General features: G+C 40.6%; 1 long non-coding RNA gene across 3 annotated transcripts in view; it reads left to right on the top strand.

The window, feature by feature from the left end:
- Positions 1-18,732, top strand: part of LOC137205440 (uncharacterized) — a 340,710-nt gene that overhangs the window by 25,136 nt on the left and 296,842 nt on the right. The window contains exon 3 of one of the 3 annotated variants that reach the window (XR_010934143.1): positions 9,997-10,558. The exons of the other annotated variants lie outside the window; for them this stretch is intronic. This is a non-coding gene — a long non-coding RNA (uncharacterized lncRNA). Of the gene's footprint in view, positions 1-9,996; positions 10,559-18,732 lie in introns of those variants that run through there. 3 annotated transcript variants of the gene reach the window in all.

Raw genomic sequence — 18,732 nt, 5'->3', positions numbered from 1 at the left:
TCTGTCCCTCTTGTATACACACAGAGAAGAATATGTAAAATCCAGTCCCTGACTCTGGTTTATAATGTCCAATAATGCTCTTCACTTATGGTTCTGATTTTAGGTAAGAGACATGTGTCATGCCAGCCTGATTTTGTCAAACCATCATGGACTGAGACAGATTTCTGGCCTCTCTTCATGGGAGTTGACGACTTAGTTTGAATATCAGAAGTTTTTGACAGCTTTAATCAAAGTTCTCCAAAGGATCTTCTAGATAGTTAAATACATATGCTCCAGGTTAGACTGCTTGGGTTTGAATCCTTCACCCACCCCCCATGTCTCACTGTGATCCCAGACAAGTTGTTTAATTGTCCTAAATCTCAATTTCCTCATTTAGAAAATGGAAATAACGATGGTATCACCATCAGATGGTAGTTGTGATGGTTGAAATAAAAGTATTTAAGACAGTGATTGGCATTCATAAGTGATTAACAAACATTAGTTATTACTTTTACTGATAATTTTGCTACAGCTATACTACAAAGTTAAAATTGAAAAAAAACTTTAACTGATTTAATCTACACTGCAATCTAGTTGTAGGAACAGAAGTTTAGAAATATTTCTTATTCATGTCCATGTATAACCAATCAAATGTCAGTGTGGTGATTCTTCCCATTTCCTAAACTCTGTAGTCTTAGTGGCACAGACAGAACAGGGAGGGCAGGCTGAGAAGGGGCAGGCATTAGAATAGCAGTTAGGAACAAAAGCTGTGAGTCTCAGCTTGTGTTCTGCAAAACACAGGAGGAGGATTTCGCAGAGAGGAGGGACTGGAAAAGTCTCTGGTTTTTGACCAGTCCTCTAGCCTATACCTAAGATCTGCTTTTGCTTCTGCTCCCTTCCATGTCTCTTCTGTGTAACTCTGCATCCATGTATTCAATAAGTTCCTTGATTATTGTTCTTTTCCCATAGCATACCACCCAGAATAGAATATGAGCATAATGAGTGTTTCAAATTATTTTATGTATCAATATGTAAATATATTGTTTTGTTCTGAGCGCTAAGGGTGATAAAAAAATTATTTGTTTTTCTTTCAGATTTTCTAATTTGTTTTCCTTTATTATATTCTGATTCTTAGCTCTGTTACTGAGCATGGAAAACTACACATATATGTAGGCAGCTGTATTAGTCAGCATGCTCCAGAGAAATAGAACCAATAGGATATATATATAGATATATACGAGGAGATTTATTATGGGAACTGGCTTATGTGATCGTGGAGACTGAGAAGTCCCACAGTATACTGTCTGCAAGCTGGAGAACCAGGAAAGACAATGGTGTAATTTACTCTGAGTCTGAAGGCCTGAAAACTAGGGGAGCTGATGGTGTAACTCCCAGTCCACTTGGTTTGAGTAATCATAAATTTAATGACTCCAAAATGTTCTAGAGTGTGTACACTACAATTTATGTATCTCCCTACTATTGAATGCTTGGGGGATCTCCAAGTTTTTGCTGTTGTAAATAATATTTTCTCGAGTATCTCCTTTCGTTAGCTAAAGTACAAGTTCCTTGGTACAAAATTTTTCTGTCCATAATGATTAGTACATTAAAAAATATAGTTGGGTGATCAGTAGCCTCTCCAAATTGGCATATCCAAATCAGAACTCTTGATTTCAATCCTAAAACCTGCTTTCTGCTCAGTGTTTGTCACCTCAATAAATGATACCTCATTCACTCAAATTCTACCTCTGCTAATCAATGTATTTGGACCACTTACTCCATTCAAATTTCAGTTTTGTTGCCCTCAAAATCGGAATAGTAACATCTACCTGTCAGGAAGGATGTAAGGATTATAGGTAATACAGTAACGTGCATAGCAATAATAGATATGTTCATTATCATTTTGTCTTAGTGAATTATGAGCAAAGAATTTTGCAAAAAGCATTGCTTTGATGTTATCATCGATGCCTTACCAAGTAGACATGCTATTATGGCATAACTAGACTGTCAGATTGAAAATGAGAATATGTGGTCTAATGATATTTCCAATCAAGACTATTTTGGAAAATTTAATACAGTTAACAATGGACACCATCCATGTCGTAGAATGGATAGTTTGGGGCATGTTGGGCCTAATATTAGTCAACACAGCTTCACCTTTCCTGAGACAACAGAATGGGTTGTGGAAAAGGAGAAAGAGTCGGGATTTCCTTTTGTCCCCATCTGTCACTTGAATTGGCTTGCTGTGTTCGTTTTCTACCTCTTTGTAACAGGTCACCATTCATTTAGCAGTTTAAAACAAGTGTATTTATTATACCATAGTTCCTCAGGCTAGAAGTCTAGGTGGGCTTAACTGAGTTCTCTGCTCAGGATCTCCTAAGGCTGAAACCAAGGTGTAAATCAGGATGGGCTCTTACTTGGAAGCTCTGGGGAGGAATCTGCTTCCAAGTCCATTCGTGCTGTTGGCACAATCTGGTTTCTTGTGACTATAGGACTGAGGTCCAACTTCCTGGATGTTGGCCAAGGTTTACTCTCAGCTCCTAGAGGCCATTCTCAGATTCTTGCCCCAGGACCTCCCTCTCATTAATGGAGAACCTCCCTTGTGTTGAATTCCTCTCCTGCTTTGAATCTCTGCCTTTCTCTTTTGTTAACAGACAGAGGCAATGCTTTGTTCTGGAAGAAATCACATGATTAGATTATGTCCACTTAGAAAAATCTCCTTTTAAATTAACCTGGAGTCAGCTGATGAGTAAGCTAAATTGTAGCTACAGAACCCCTTTTGCCATGTACAAAACCTACTCATGGGGGTGATGTCCCACAATATTCACAAGGGAGGGAATCGTTTAAGGGTAAGAGTCTTTTGTGGGGACACGATCTTAGAATTTTGCCTACCACACTCATTTAACTGACTTTACCTTAGTGAGCTTTCAAAACACAGAGCTAAGTGAGTAAAACCCAGGCTTGGAAATGATTGACCACCACCATCTACCTCAAGCAATACAGGCTAACTGGGGTTTCTTTGGGCACTTGATTTAAATACATTTCCTATTTTTTGAGAGTATCGGCTGGGGAAGTTAATAGATGGAGAGGTGTCTGAGCTTATTCTTAAGTCTGTTAGATTCATGTGTTTGGATATTTTTGGAGGAGTGGTGGACATATGCCTGTAGCCCTCTGAGAGTCTGTGACTGTTGAGGCAGGTGTGGAACAGACCTGGGAGCACCTTGACCCCTGCAAAGAGTGTTTATGTACTCACAGTGTTTCTTTTGGAATAGTACTGAAAATAAATGTGGGGATAAAGTGATTTATCCTTCTTAGCTCCTTTCTGTAGAAATGGCATCTCTCATGATTGGCCTTCAAAATATATCAGGTATCAGTGTTGGCTTTTGAGTCAAATAAGCCTGCATTTAAAAGCCAGCCCTGCTACTAACACGTAGTTAATCTTGGTAAGTCCCTTAACATCTCTGCACCTTGTTTTTCATCTCTATAAGGTGGGTGTTATGATACCTAGTTTGAGTCTTTTAGGGAGGAATATATATGTAATGCTTGTAATGTGCTTGGCCCAGAGTTCCTGGTTCTGTGGCTGACGGGGTCATACACAGTATTTTGCAGCCACTCTCATCAGGAAGTAGAAATTTCCCACCCCTTGAATCCAGGCCTGCCTGTGACTTGCTTTATTTAATGTGGTGCTGGGAAGTAACATTGTGTGAGTTCTAGAGCCTAGGCCCTCAAAGGCTTGCAGTGACTGCCTTTTCCCTTTTGAAATGCATAGGGATGGTTTGAAATCTTTATGAATGAAAAAGTATGGGCCATGAGAGCTCATGCTTTTAATCATAGGACACTTTTCATATTTCTGACTATTTACTACTTTTTAACTACCAAACTGAGTGAGGCAACTTGTCCAAAGTCACAAAATTGGCAGTTGGTAGAATCAAGTTTCTAACTCAGTCCTACCTGCCTCTAAAGCTTACGATTGTTTGTTTGTTTAATCACACTTCCTCTTCAGGGAGCTTCTCCAGTGGCCCATTCTTCTATCCCCAGCTTAACAGTATGTCAGTCTGAAACACTATGCAGTTAATTGAATAGTCTAAGTAATTAGATCAGACAAGTCTTCATAGTTTCTAAATATGAGCCCTATCCAACGAGACTGTGTCTCTATAAGTCTCAGAGCCCGATTAAGGAGTAGCTTCTCATATCAATCCTGTTTATGGTGTGTATGCACAGTTCTCTTGCCAAAAGCTGGTAAGTGGAAATTCCTTGTCCAAAATATTGACTGGAGGCCAATGTGCATATACCAGGCCCTGCCCAGGTGGCAGTTATGTCAGCGTTCTGCTTACATAGGTCGAGGCTGCAAAGTACCAGTTCTGGGAAGGTTTTCCAGAGAGGAGAGTATGCCATTCAGAATTCACCAGTGAAGAATAAGTTGCTTTTGAAGTTCACGTTTCTTGAATCTGTGTATCTTGATTATCCACATGACTCAGGAGACACCAGGGATTTAGGGAGCCAGAGAACTCTGTCTGTGGCACAATGTGATGGGATGTGATTGATGGATTGGGAAAGAGTAAAAAAATGTAAAACACTTGTACTTTAGAAAATATTTTTAAAAAGTTATCCTGAGGGGAGTGGTAAAGTTAAAGATGCTCTTTAAACTATAAGTCCTTCAAAAATAAAAGTGTTACTTAATTGCTGTGTAGGTTAGCGTTCTAAGCTTCAATCTTCTCATCTGTAAAATAGGAATTAAATGTTTATATACGTCTCACAATTTTGTTGTAAAACTTGAATGAAATCATGCAAGTAAAAGCACGTAGCACAGTTCACAGTAAGTTCTTAATAACACATACCTCCAAGACAACTTCCGTTTAAAAAAAAGTCTGCATGTTTGAACAGGGAAAAAAGGTCAATTGGAAGATCGCCAAAGGGCTTAAAAATCAGGCAGGCCAAGTAGAAATTGGTGACCACTTTCTCATAAAGGCAAGGGAACTTGGTGCCAGTGTGAAATCGGAATCTTGATCTTTTTAAGAAAATCATGAGGAGTTTTTTCCACTTCTTATTTGGCTTAGCCAAAATGGTCCATGTTCACCTTTTTTTCTCCATCCTGCCTTCAACACTTACTTTCGTAAGTAAAGTTAACAAATGATCCCATTTCTCCCATTAGTAACAGCCATTAGCAGGAATGTTCGACACCCACCAGCATTAACCAAACCCTAATTAGCCAAACACGGCCTGCCACCCCTTACAATGCACACCTTTCTTTCCCCACGCCTGCTATGGCTCACCTAAAAGAAACATTTGTAGAGCTCCCCTTCTTAGCCCACTCTCCCTCACATCATTAATCAGCTTGCTATGCCTCATCCAGAGAAAAAGAAATTATTCAGTTTCCTGTTGCAGGCCGGCCAGATGAGCAAGTGCTAAGTAGGACTTCAGTATGTACCCTCATGTTCATGGCATATAAGTGGCTGCACCTGGAGTTACGGTGTGTTAAGGAGGACATGTCCTGGACTTCACAGAGGCTGCCTTTAAGCTGTCTAGTTCTGTATGATGCTGTGATGCTTCTGCTTTCCAGAGCCAAGCCAAGCCTGAATAGGACAAAGCAGGGAAATACCTCCTAGCCTGGGACCTGGTGGCAGTTATCAGCTTGCTCGGAGGACAACGATCTGAGAGGGGCTGTGAAGACTCGGGGGCTTTCTCTATTAGGTTGTTTTAAAAAAAAAAACAAAAAAACCAAAATACAAAAAAGAAAGAGAAGGTTGAGGCATCTACCTATATTCGTGCTCATTATGCTGCCCCTGCATTGTCACTAAGTTATTTCTTGTGTGGAGGTGGCAGTGATAGGAGCTTCACTTCCATGCATCAGGAGCTCTCAGGCAGCTCTCTTTGGACAGACAGTATATTGTGGAGAAAAGCATGGTCTGCAGGCTTGGCTTTGAGCATCAGTGCTGCCACTTCCTATGGGTCTCTGCAAGTTGCTTAACCTCACAGCCTGTTTCCTCATTTGTAAGATAGGAATGATAATAATACTGACCTCATAGAGAGAAAGGAAACAAGAAATGTGAAGGATGAAGCACAATGCCTGGCACAGAGCAGGCACTCAGTAACCATCCTTATCCCAGGTCCCCTGCCTCCTGATTCACCTGCAAAAACAAATTTCAGGGACTCTGGGGAGGATTTTATCTGGACCCTGTGACCCCCTAAGGAGGGCCTTGCCCTGAACTTCAGTGCCCCATGAACAGGAGACCAGGAGTCTTTTCTCTTTGTTTTCCTTTGGCCTGTTTTTTATTTGGGGTCTGTGTGATTTCCTGGCAACAGCCCCGTTGGTGGTGAGAAAATATGTGTGTTTGCTATTTGAGGAACAAGCAGCTTGTTTCTAGAGGTTCCTCCCCCCACAATATTGTTGTAAAATGTAGTTCAGCAATGAATGTCCCTCAGTGCGGCACAGCTCAGACTCCAAGTCTAGTCCAGCTTGGATTCTGTATTTCTGGGGATGCATATGGGCCAAATTGGCTTTCATGACATTTTTCAGTCTTTTGAAGTTTGACTTCAAGATTGATAGCCTTTTCTGGTTAGACTCTCTGGCAGCCCACTTTCTCCTCCCCAGTAAAATAACAAAGCTTGCTTCCACTCTTACGTTCCCATTTCTGTGGATGGCACTACTATCCTCCCGGTAGCTCAGGTAAAATCCTGGATTTATCCTAGACCCTGCATCTTGCTCCTTGTCACATCCTGTTACTCATTAGCATCTTTTGGCTTGACCTCCTTAGTATCCTTCAAAACCGGCCATGTCCTCCCGTCACATGTCCATTGTTGTACGGCGGTCCCTTCCACAGCACCCTCTGCAGCGTCTATCCTAAGCACTAAGCACACTGATTTACATTTTCTTGTTCTCGTATTTTTCCTTTCCATTAGTCTGTGGAAACCTTGGGGGACAGGGCCTATGAACTAATCATCTCTGCATCTCCAGTGCCTCATACAGTAGTTGAAATAAATGTTTCCTGGATTAATTAAAAAAGAATATAAGACATTGTGTCCCCAATTGGAAAGACTTTCTATATCAGAGGACAGACTAGGGTTTGAAGAGGTGATTTCTGTGACCTGAAAATGACTCCCAATCCTATCTCCATTAATCCTGGGCTTGAATGAGATTGTACCCATTTGCGTTTTTCCAACTTTCAGCCAAAATGTTCTCAGTAATTAATTAGTCTACTCAATAGCTCAACAGAGACTATTCTAAGAAAACATAGGTATCGGTGCTGCCTGATGACCCACAGACATCTAAAACTTGACATGTCCAAAATTGGACTTATCCACTCCTTCCAAAATCTTTTCCCTGTCCTATGTTTCTTACTCCTGTGAGCCTTGTTACCTAAGCAGGAACACGAGAGTTATGCAAAACCTCTCCTAGCTCTGCCATCCTGCCATTCATTTGGGCACTGAGTTCTTCAGCATCAACATCATAACATCTCTTGAATCTGTACATCCTCACCATCATTGTCTAGTTCCCACCCTCATCACTTCTGATAGGAACCTTCTGAACTAGGGGTTAATGGAGTGGATGATATTTCAGATACCATCAAGAAAAATGGGCTCATTTTACAGATGAGGAAACCAAGGTCTAGAAAGAAGAAAGGACTTAACCTAAGATCATAAAGCCAGTTGATGATGCAACCAAGAATAGAAACCAGGTCTTTGCAGGCTGTCTCTTCTTACCATATCTAGCTGCTTTATTTTATTTTATTTTCTCTTAGTCTATCTTTCTCATTTGCTTCAGTTCAACAACAAAACACTTATTGAGAATCAGCTTTGTAACAAGCATTATACCAGTCATTGGAGGTCCAAAGGCAGGAGAACAGAATCTGGGGTCAGTAAAACTCTTGTCTCTCTCTCTCTCTCTCTGTCTCTCTGTTTTTCTCAACAATGGATGGCCTCCTCCTTGAGTGCAGACAGAGGTCAAAATGTACATGAACATGGCCCTTCGGGTTTTGTTCTCTCTTTACTGTGCATATGTTCTGAGGCTCGGTGTCACATTATGCAGTGCCCACTGATAAATAGTAGGCAGAGAATGGACAAGAATGATTTTGAAGAGGGAGAAAATGTCCAGATGTTAGTAGCTCATAATGTTTTAATTTTCCTCAACGCCATCACCAAAGGTTTGTCTTTGGTTTATTTGTGTTATCACAACAGTGATGATGGAGTTAAATTCAGCCTTTGAAAAGAGGATTTTTGCTTGTTTCATTTATATTCTACTGTTCTTTCATTAAACATTTCTAAATATCCACGGGGCCCAATTCTTACAAAAATAAATCAGATAAACCTAGGGTTCTTGCCAAGTCAAATATCTACAGTTTCTGGCAATTATGTAATTTCCAATTCTGCTGCAGTAACTATTGCTGATAAGTCAATCGTCATAAAGAGAAATGTTCCAGACCAATCTTTATTAGTGTGTCCTTCACTGATATATGCAAAGTCTTATTTTAAAAGCAGAGTTCTAACTTTTTTTTCTGTCCCTAGTGAATAGCTTCTCATCATAACAATTTATATCTGGATAATGTCATTGTAAAATATAAAAATGGTAAATTAAAGCCCATGAAATTAGGTTCTGCTGTTATTAATAAAAACTGCTCTGGTTTTCACCATTTTGTTATGATGGCACTGTCTTATAATGCAACTTTGCAGTAATGTGTTTCTGGCGTTGCAAGATGATTTGGCCCAGACAAAAGCAATATTTAGAAAGTTACTCTGTGGGACTGCGCTGGGAAGAAAGAACTTGAGAATCATGTGCTAATTTAAATACCTCCTTAAAGTTGAGGTTAAACACATTATTGATTAGGAAAGCCTTTTAGAGAGAGAGAAAAACTGTGCTATTCTGTAAGTGGTCTAAAATAAACAAACTGAAAATACCAGCATGCTATTTTTTTTCCCCAGGGTTACATATCTGTTTGGTGCAGATATACATTGTTTAAAACACATATATTGGGGCTTCCCTGGTGACGCAGTGGTTGAGAGTCCGCCTGCCGAGGCAGGGGTCGCGGGTTCGTGCCCCGGTCCGGGAAGATCCCACATGCCACGGAGCGGCTGGGCCCGTGAGCCATGGCCACTAGGCCTGCGCGTCCGGAGGCTGTGCTCCAAGACAGGGTGGGGGCCGCAGCAGTGAGAGGCCCGTGTACCGCAAAAACAAGCAAACAAACAAAAAAACACATATATTAAAATAAAAGCATTATTTTCAAATCATGATTTCTGCCTGTGCTTTGAGAGGAATCCTCTAGAGACATTCTCCTCTGTAGCTACAACTCACATGCTATGAACTTAACTTTTGTCAGGGTCATTACAATTTGTAGAATTTTAAAAAATTTTTATTGGAGTATAGTTGATTTACCATGTTGTGTTAGTTTCAGGTGTACAACAAAGTGAATCAATTATACGTATACGTATATCCACTCTTTTTAAGATTCTTTTCCCATATAGGCCATTACAGAGTATTGAATAGAGTTCCCTGTGCTATATGGTAGGTCGTTATTAGTTATCTATTTTATATATAGTAGTGTGTATATGTCAATCCCAGTCTTCCAATTTATCCCTCCCCCACACTTAACCCCGGTAACCGGAAGTTTATTTTCTACATCTGTACCTCTATTTCTGTTTTGTAGGTAAGTTTTTTTGTACCGTTTTTTATTTCTGTGAGGGGAAAGTAGCCTGACAGAGTCATCTTAGTTTAGATGCCGTCCTCCCATAAGACAGAGTGGTAGCCAAGATGAATTAAAAATCCTTTCCCACTTCGCACTCCCATGGATTCAGCGAGGAAGGAGCACACTGTTGGATGCCCATGTCAATGGAGGGCCCAGACTTTTAGGTTCTCTAACAGCAGACTTGCTTTGCAAACAGTTATCAGAAGTATTTTGTTGATGAAGACAGTGCATTTCAATATTTGGAATATTTTCAGATGCCTTTCATTACCAGTATCAGTTAAAAAAAAGATTGGAAAAATGGGAATAGAGCTTATTCCTAATGACTAGGAGTCATTTCTTTCAGGTCTCTGCTGCTTTGTGTATACTACAGGACTGGCTGAATGGAAACTTCCAGCCACAGGACATGTGGAGACAATCAGCCTAGATAGGTAAGAAAAATTCAATTGAGAAGCTAGACGGGATGAAGAGGACTAGAAGCAGGGTTCCACAGGCTCTTAATAAGGCAAGTGATATATAACTAAAGTATTTAGTGTTGCAAAGGGTGGGGCTAAAAGAAAATATGCTAACCGCACACCAGGAAAGCATTGGCTTTTCAGCAAAATACAAACAAAAAATAAATACTGGAATAGTTTTGAAAGCAAATGATATTTAAGTTGCAAAAATTAGAATACAAAAGTCATCATTTCTGTTTCTCGGTTTGTATCCAGTCAGCGTTGAGCTAATGGTATAGATTTCAAACTGTTGGACAGTGGTGCTTATCCTCACTTTGTGTGTGTAGGACCATGGCAGGTGAATGGGACAGTTGCAGGGTGAGTAAATGTATGATTGCAGGGTGATAAATGTATAATTCATCAGCTTGAGTCTTAGGGCCATTTTTGTGATTGAACAACAGGCGTTAACCCTGATGCTATCTACTTTTCACTTTCTCTACTAGGTTATAAAACCTCTTTGCTGGGATGGGCGTGTCTTGATGAATTGCAGGGGGAGGGGAGGTTATTCAGGGAGGAACCTGGACCTGCCCTTGCGAGTCCCCTTTGGCATGGTGAGTCATCTGGTTAAAAGGTCAGACAGTGAACATGTCCTCTTTTGAGGGCCTCTGCTGGATTCCTTCTTATTCCCACTGATCTGGTTTTCAGACTTCAGTATTGTTGCTGATCTTCCTTTTAAACAACTGCACCGAAGAGTGAGGCTTGAGCTCAGTACTTAATGAAGGATCCAGAGAGCCATCTGGCTACCAAAATCTTCTGAAGCATGAGGTCTCACCTAAATGTGAGCCAGGGTTTTGTTTTTTTTTTTCAAAAATTTTATTTATTTATTTATTTTTGGCTGCGTTGGGTCTTCGTTGCCACGCGCCGGCTTTCTCTAGTTGCGGCGAGCGGGGGCTACTCTTCGTTGCGATGCGCGGGCTTCTCATTGCGGTGGCTTCTTGTTGTAGAGCACGGGCTCTAGGCTCGCGGGCTTCAGTAGTTGTGGCATGCAGGCTCAGTAGTTGTGGCTCGTGGGGTCTACAGTGCAGGCTCAGTAGTTGTGACGCACGGGCTTAGCTGCTCCGCGGCATGTGGGATCCTCCTGGACCAGGGCTCGAGCCCGAGTCCCCTGCATTGGCAGGCAGATTCTTAACCACTGCGGCACTAGGGAAACCCTGAACCAGGGAGTTTGAATCCTGCATCTTTTGGTCTATATCTTTATTGTTCATACAATAATGGAATAATAGCCATTGGATAATAGCCGCAGGATAATAAGACACCAGTTGTCCTTCTTGTCCTTGCCCAACCTTCATCTTTCTGTGATCACAATGTGAGATAAGCATCTTTGGGATAAGAAGAAAGAAATCAGACAACTTCTTCCTCGTTTCTTCCCGTGGTAACAGGTATTCCAGTGGCGATCCCTGGCTTCCTGCTTTCGGGGCATCAGAGAGGACCCACCGCTGGTGCAGCCCCACCGTCCCTCCCGCAGCTGTCGTGCCCTTCAGCCATGTGGCTGGGTGGCTCTGAGAGTCAGGGAAGGATTGCTGGGCTCCCACATATTTCACTTAAAATTCGTTTGGAAACGAGGGCACTTGGATTCCCTGATGCTCTTGTTTTTTCTGGGACGGTTCAACAGGGATGGGGGGAGAGAGAGGTGTGCAAAGGCAATTATCGAGTGGCATACACAGCAAGATTCACAAGCTTGGAATCTCTTCAAGTGTCCTCCTTGGGAGTGTTTCCCTCTGAATTAGAAAGCTCTAGTTTTAGCTTGATGAATTGTTCTCCAGTTAATTCAGTTGTTTAGCCACTGCTGGAGCTAGAGTAATGAATATTCAGAGCAGAGAATGTGGCTTTCTGAAATGATATCATAAATAGGGTTGCCAGATGGAGCAAATAAAAATTCAGGGTGGCCAATTAAATTGGTATTTCAGATAAACAGTTAATGATTTCTTAGTATAAGTATGTTCCAAATATTGCATGGACCCTTTCAAATATTGCAAAAACATACTTAGTATAAAAAAATTGTTTATCATAAATTCAAATTTGATTGAACATACGTTATTTTATCTGGCAGCCCTAGTCATGAATAATTAAAAGATGATATTGCTCTTATTCACAGAAGCTAATTTATTTGATCATGGGTTAGTTTCACTAAAATCAATAGGTATATTAGATATTTGTCCCCATATTTTAGGTAAATTACAGCAATAGGATAAAATATGTATTTTCTATTTTATATTGTGGAAATAATGGGGATATCCACACAGATAGGAATTTTCATTTGTTCCCTATATGGTAATATGCTATGCAGGTTTAAGTTTGTTTTTGTTTAACTCATGAGAAGAGTGATACCTAAAAATAAAATTCTTTTTTTATGAAATTAGTATACATAGTAAATCTTGGATTGGATATGCTGGGAAGATTGAAACAAATAATCTTATCCTGATTTTATTAATAATATATGCTTCTTGTAGAACATTTAGAAAATACATAATAAGAAAAAAATATACCTGTAATGTTTCTTATCTATTTTAGATTTTTGTGGAAATACTTAGAAAAAACATTTTGGGATTTTGTTGTAATAAAATTTTGCTGCCTTTTTAAAATTCCCAGTTATAACACGAATACCTTTTGATTTCATTAAAAACATTTAGAAAACATTTAGTAGAGACATACTATTCTTTTTCCTTATTGCCTTGATTTCTTTTCCTGCTCTACTGTTAAAATGAGGATATTGATACATAACTACTTATTTGTATCACTGAGTGTTTTCTTTGGACGTATTTCTGGAAATGCCTTTACTGTATCTTTAGATCAAAACATTTTAAAGACTTGAGCTATTTGTTGCCAGTGCTGTTAGATGGAAACCCACACACGCCCTGAGCTTTATGTTTCAGTGTTCTGGCCAGAGGGACATCTCCTGGAGTTTTTTGCCCTCCTACCTCTACGTACTCCTTTCCACAGGGATAGGTATGACTTATCTAATGGGTGAGTTTCGAAGTGAGCGGTTTGGTTCAGCTTCTCCTAGATTCACTTTCTTTCAGATGTGGCTGCTGCATAGAGGGTACCTCTGGGTCTTCTCTTCACCATGAGGTCAGATTACCAGGGAACTCTGGCCAGCCGGGCATGTCTCCAGCCGTCCACTCTGCTTTTGGGTAAACTGAAGTTTGGAGGAACTATTAGAAAGTTCCCTGTGAGTTTTCATTTAATTCATATCCTCTTATGTAGTTATTTTAAGTAATACATCTGATGTTTGGTCTCTCTGATAGCCATGTCTAATTCTCAACTAGTCCCAAACTCAAACTGGGGACAAAAGTATTACTATCACAAATTAAAACTCCAGATATAAGCTCATTGGCCAGAAACAATTGAGCCATAGTTAGAGGGACTGGAACTTAGAGCTGAAAATAACATGAGGAGAATGAGGTTTTGAGTTCCACTAGCACTGGCGTAAGGCGTTACACCTTTCTTTGCATAGGTCTTGCAGTTTTGGGCCTTTAAGCTTGGCAGCTGGCATGGGACATGTTGTAGCTGTGTGGCTGGGATTATTAGTTGGTATGGGACATACAGACTCTGGTAAACATGAATTGTGTGGTCCTCAGTGTGTCACCTTGATCTGATTACAGGGACATGGTTTTGGGTGAGATGGGAATTAGGTTGCTGGGAAAAGGAACCTCTTAGTTCTATTAAAGATGATCTTAGAATTAGTATACAGACTTTCTAACTATTTGCCAGTGAAAGCCTTTTTCTCTCTCTCTACTGTGGAATTTTTTAGCATGGGTAGCAGTCCAGGACTGAATCCTTCAAAGATAGCTAAGTTTCATGAAGAGTAGACAGTAGCAGTGTGTGGGTTCTGTCAGCTCTGTCTCAATCTTGTGGAATTCCAGAGAAAATTTCAATGTCTGAGCTGTGTGAAAGAATTTCATGTTTCACATCTTCCACGGGGCAGCTCTAGTTTTTGGGGGAGTCTGAAGCTTAAGAGAAAAAAACACAAAAATTTTAATATAAAATTAGGTGTGAAAGTAAACATTTATTAAGAACGTGAAACAAAATCACAACAAATTACTGGTGGCTTGGAGATCCAGATGTCTTTTTTTGAAATCTCTTTGCCTATCTGGAATGCTTATCTAGAAATCCTTCCTGGTTGTGGCCTTGCTTTTCCTTTCCTGCCAGAACACTGTGGCTCCCGGAACTTACAATAGCAGGCCTTTATTAAACTTCATCAGTCTGTCTCTGCCTTCTTCGGAGCTTGTCCTTCCAGGCCCCATTAGTAATCTGAGAGGACATTCACCTCTTACGAAGGGATGATTACATACTTCAGGGAGATGATTCTCCCCACTTAGAATTCTGAGATTCCTCATGAACAGAAAAATGTGGTCTAACAGGACAAAAGTGCTCATTTCATGGGGTGCTAGGCTGAATTGTGTCCTGTGCTCCATTCATATGTTAAATTCCTAACCTCCAGTACCTCAGCATGTGAGATAGGGCCTTTAAAGAGGTAATTAATGTAAAATGAGGTCATATTGGTGGGCCCTAATTGAGTATGACTGGTGTCCTTATGAGAAGCAGAGATTGGAACATAGACGCAGAGGGAAGACGATGTGAAGACACAGGGAGAAGATGACCATCCAAAAGCCAAGGAGAGAGGCCTCAGAAGGAACCAACACTGCCAACCCTTGATCTTGGGCAATCAGCTTCCAGAACTGTGAGAAAATGAATTTCCAAAGAGGAAGTACCTAACCCATCCGGGTATCAGATGTGGGAAAGCAGTGGATTTTCAGGTATAGTAATCATAGATCTTGGGCCAGAAGCCCGGGCTTCCCCACTCCCTTTTAGAGGTGACTGCTAACACACAGGCCTAAACTGTTGATCTTAGTTCTCCCAGCAATGTTTATTTGAACAATTCAACATTTCACTGAGTAGCAGGTGATTAAGCATGAATTTACAGAGAAGAGATCAGTAGGTGACATAGTTAGAAAACAGGCACCTCCTGTAGTCAGTGGTTACCCTTACTAGGAATGAGATCTGAAAAGGCAGCAGGAGGGATGGTTACAATGCATTTGCAACAGATTGGAATGCAAGTCAAAAAAGTGCAAGACAGAGGACAAGGAGGTGTCACTGGGAGCTGCTCACAGGGAACCGACCCACTTCTTCAGAGAGGACTCCTCAGGACACAGCATTCTGCAGGCTCCTGACACTCAAGATAACCCATTCTTCCCTCGTGCTGTGGTCCTGAAAGCTGTCCGGTGTAGCATGCCATCCAGCTGGAAAACAGGGGCCCCTCCTTCTGCTTCTATCCCACTGTATTAGTTTGCTGGGGCTGCTGTGCTTTCTCATCTTTTTACGTAGTACAGCTGAATATGTAAATACTAAGAAAATATTCACTGAATGCATTCAGGCATTTCTGAATGAAATGTGAGGTTTCTTAGACACCAGAAGGAAGCTTAGTCTAGGGGAAAGGGCACATTGGACATACTGTAGTTGGACAGTCTTGGGTTATGCTCCACCATTTATACCAGTACCTGGGAAGGGCCACTTCTTTTAAACTTTAGTTTCCTCCTTTGTTGAATGAGGCTAGTAGCAGCCTCTGGTAGAAATTACTTAATCGATCCTGATGACAGAAGGATAAAGCACAAGGTTACCATGAAGTACCTTGCCAGGCTGTTCTAGACCAGTACTCTGGTCATGCATCAGAATTGTCTGAGGATGATTTACATTTAGAAGGATCCAGGCCCAGCTCCAAGATCTAACTCAGTAAGCCTAGGTGAGCCCTGATAACCTGCATTTTTATAAATACCCCTCGGTGATGCTACTGTGCAAACAAATTTGGGAGCCACTGCTCTAGACTATCCTTACTGATTTCAGAATCATTCATAAGTAGTGGGCATTACAGATCTCTGGTAGAGACTTCGAGTTTATACCCTTTTTGATTACCACAGAACTCTGTAATCACAGATTGCCTCATGAGGTTTATGTCTTATAAACATGCTTTAGAACTGCTATATGAAATACTTCAAGTTTCAGTAAAATTATAGTTGATCACTTTTCCACACTCAACTGTATCAAACAAAATAAAATGGATTGATTATTAGGAAACAAAAATATAGTTATATTTTAAAAAATAGAAAAAAATCCATAAGTTTTTCACTAACTTCAACCTCAGTTTTAACAATTCTATAACCATTTACATTTCAATAATTCTTTTTGCTAAAATGCGAACCTATTATTTACTTTTTTAGCCTGTATTTCTTGTTTTCTAGTAGATACAACTGTTTATATGACTTGCTGATTCCTTAATTTCAACAAAATTCCTTGCCTTATTTCCATCCCTCTTTTCCTGATACTTCCCTCCAAAACAAAAGGACAGTGGTCCTCTAAGGAATGACAATTTCTTTTTTGTGGTTGCATCCCTTTTGGTGGATCTCCCCAAAACTGAAAACTGTGCTTCAGTTTGTATTGCTCCGTCATCTTCAATATCCAAGTAAGCATCAGGCCCTTGCAATTATTCCTTCATAGATTTTCCAGCCTGCATCCTTTTTCCTCTTTTTCCACTATCACCCATTTATGCCTCTGCCATCTGCTTTACCTATTTGTTATGGATTGAACTGTGTTCCCCCAAAATTCATCTGTTGAAGCCCTAACTCCCTCCGCCATTACTGTATTTGGAGAAGGAGCCTTTAAAAGGGTAATTAAGATTAGACGAAGTCATAAAGATGGGACCCTAATCCGATAGGACTGGTTTCCTTCTAAGAAGAGGAAGAAACACAGAGCACGTGCAATCTCTATTTCTCTCTCTCCTCTCATGTGTGTGGAGGAGAGACCATGCGAGGACATAAGAGAGTAGGTAACAATTTGCAAGCTGAGTGAGGCCTCTCCAGAAACCAGCCCTGCTGGAACCTTGATCTTGGACTTCCAGCCTCCAGAAAAGTGAGAAAATATACTTCTATTGTTTAAGTCACCCAGCTTGTGGTATTTTGTTATGGCAGCCCAGGCTGACTGATACACTCGCTGTTTGTCACTTTGTGCTTGGAGGAACCAGCTTCCCTCTTTCCAGACCCTCTTGTACAAGTAGCACAATCAGCACAGATAATTACATTAGTTTTCTATTGCTGCATACCAAAGTACCACGAACTTAGTGGCTTGAAACAACACCCGTTTATTATCTTGGTTTTTATGACTCAATAGTGTGGGCATAGTTTAGCTGGGTCCCCGGCTCAGAGCCTCACAAGCTGCAGTTAGGGTGCTGGTTGAAACAGCAGTCTCATCTGAGGTTAAGAGTTCTCTTCCAAGCTCATGATTTTTGGCAGAATTCATTTCCTTGCAGGTGTAGAATTCGTGGTGGCCCCTTCAAACTCAGCATGAGAATCTCTGAAATTTCTAGTCTTTTTTAAAGAGCTAATCTGATTAGGTCAGGGCTATCCAGTACAATCTTCCTTTTGATTGATTCAAAGTCAACTGATTAAGGTTCTTAATTATATGTAAAAATTCTCTTCTCCCATCACATGCAAAGGTTCTGTCCACCATGGTGTGTATACGAGAGGGTGAGAAGCTTAGAGGGCTATTTTAGATTTCTGCCTACCATACATATGATTCCTAGATTCCTGTTTAGTACTAAAGGTTACGCACAATGCTTTGATTTGTAGTTTCTGTTGTACTCAAGCTTGAAAGAATGTACAAATGAAAAGATGGAAATGCACATAATAAGCATGAGTGCAGTAGGAGTGGAGCAGATAGTCCAGTGTCCCAGGAGTTCCGAGGAGCTCCCTGTGGCCTGACAAAGGCTTCTTAGAGAACATAAAATATCAGTTGAGCCTTAAAGATGAACTGAATTGAAATTGCCAGAAGGAATACTTGTGTTGTCAGTGTATAATAACATTGTTTTTTACCTCATACTGTCTGTTTTTACTTACAGTATTTTCAATGAGTTGAATTAAACGTTGCTAAAGATTCGTTTACCCTAACAATTTTAATTGTTTACCTACTGGGCACCTGGTCTGTATAATGTAGTCTTTTTAACCTGTTACTTGTTTTGGAAAGTTCCATTTGGAGAGTAGGTGGGAAGATAGAGAGATAAGTGTATATAGTTAGCCACTACCCTTTTAGTCTTTCATTCATGGGGCAAACAGGTCATTTCCTCTTTCCAGCTCAAAATGCTTTTATTTGTAAGTTGAGGGTTTAGATGGAATAATTTATAAGGACCTTTTCCTGACTTCCTCCCAGATTTCTTTGACATCTCAGAATAAGCTAGGCCTCCTTATTTTTATACATTTAAAATGTATAAAAGGGCTTCCCTGGTAGCGCAGTGGTTGAGAGTCCGCCTGCCGATGCAGGGGACACGGGTTCATGCCCCGGTCTGGGAAGATCCCACATGCTGCGGAGCGGCTGGGCCTGTGAGCCATGGCCGCTGAGCCTGCGCGTCCGGAGCCTGTGTTCCGCAATGGGAGAGGCCACAACAGTGAGAGTCCCACATACTGCAAAAAAAAAAAAAAAAAAAAAAAAAGTAAAATGTATAAAAATGTATTTTATAAAATAAAATAAAGTAGCACCTCTACTTTATTACTTTCATCTCCCTTAAAATTACTTGTCACAAGTTTATCCCCACTAGATTTTAA

This window comes from Pseudorca crassidens, chromosome 14 (genome assembly GCF_039906515.1).
Source record: "Pseudorca crassidens isolate mPseCra1 chromosome 14, mPseCra1.hap1, whole genome shotgun sequence".
NCBI classification, from domain to species: domain Eukaryota; kingdom Metazoa; phylum Chordata; class Mammalia; order Artiodactyla; family Delphinidae; genus Pseudorca; species Pseudorca crassidens.
This window is presented reverse-complemented; position numbering and strand designations above follow the sequence as displayed.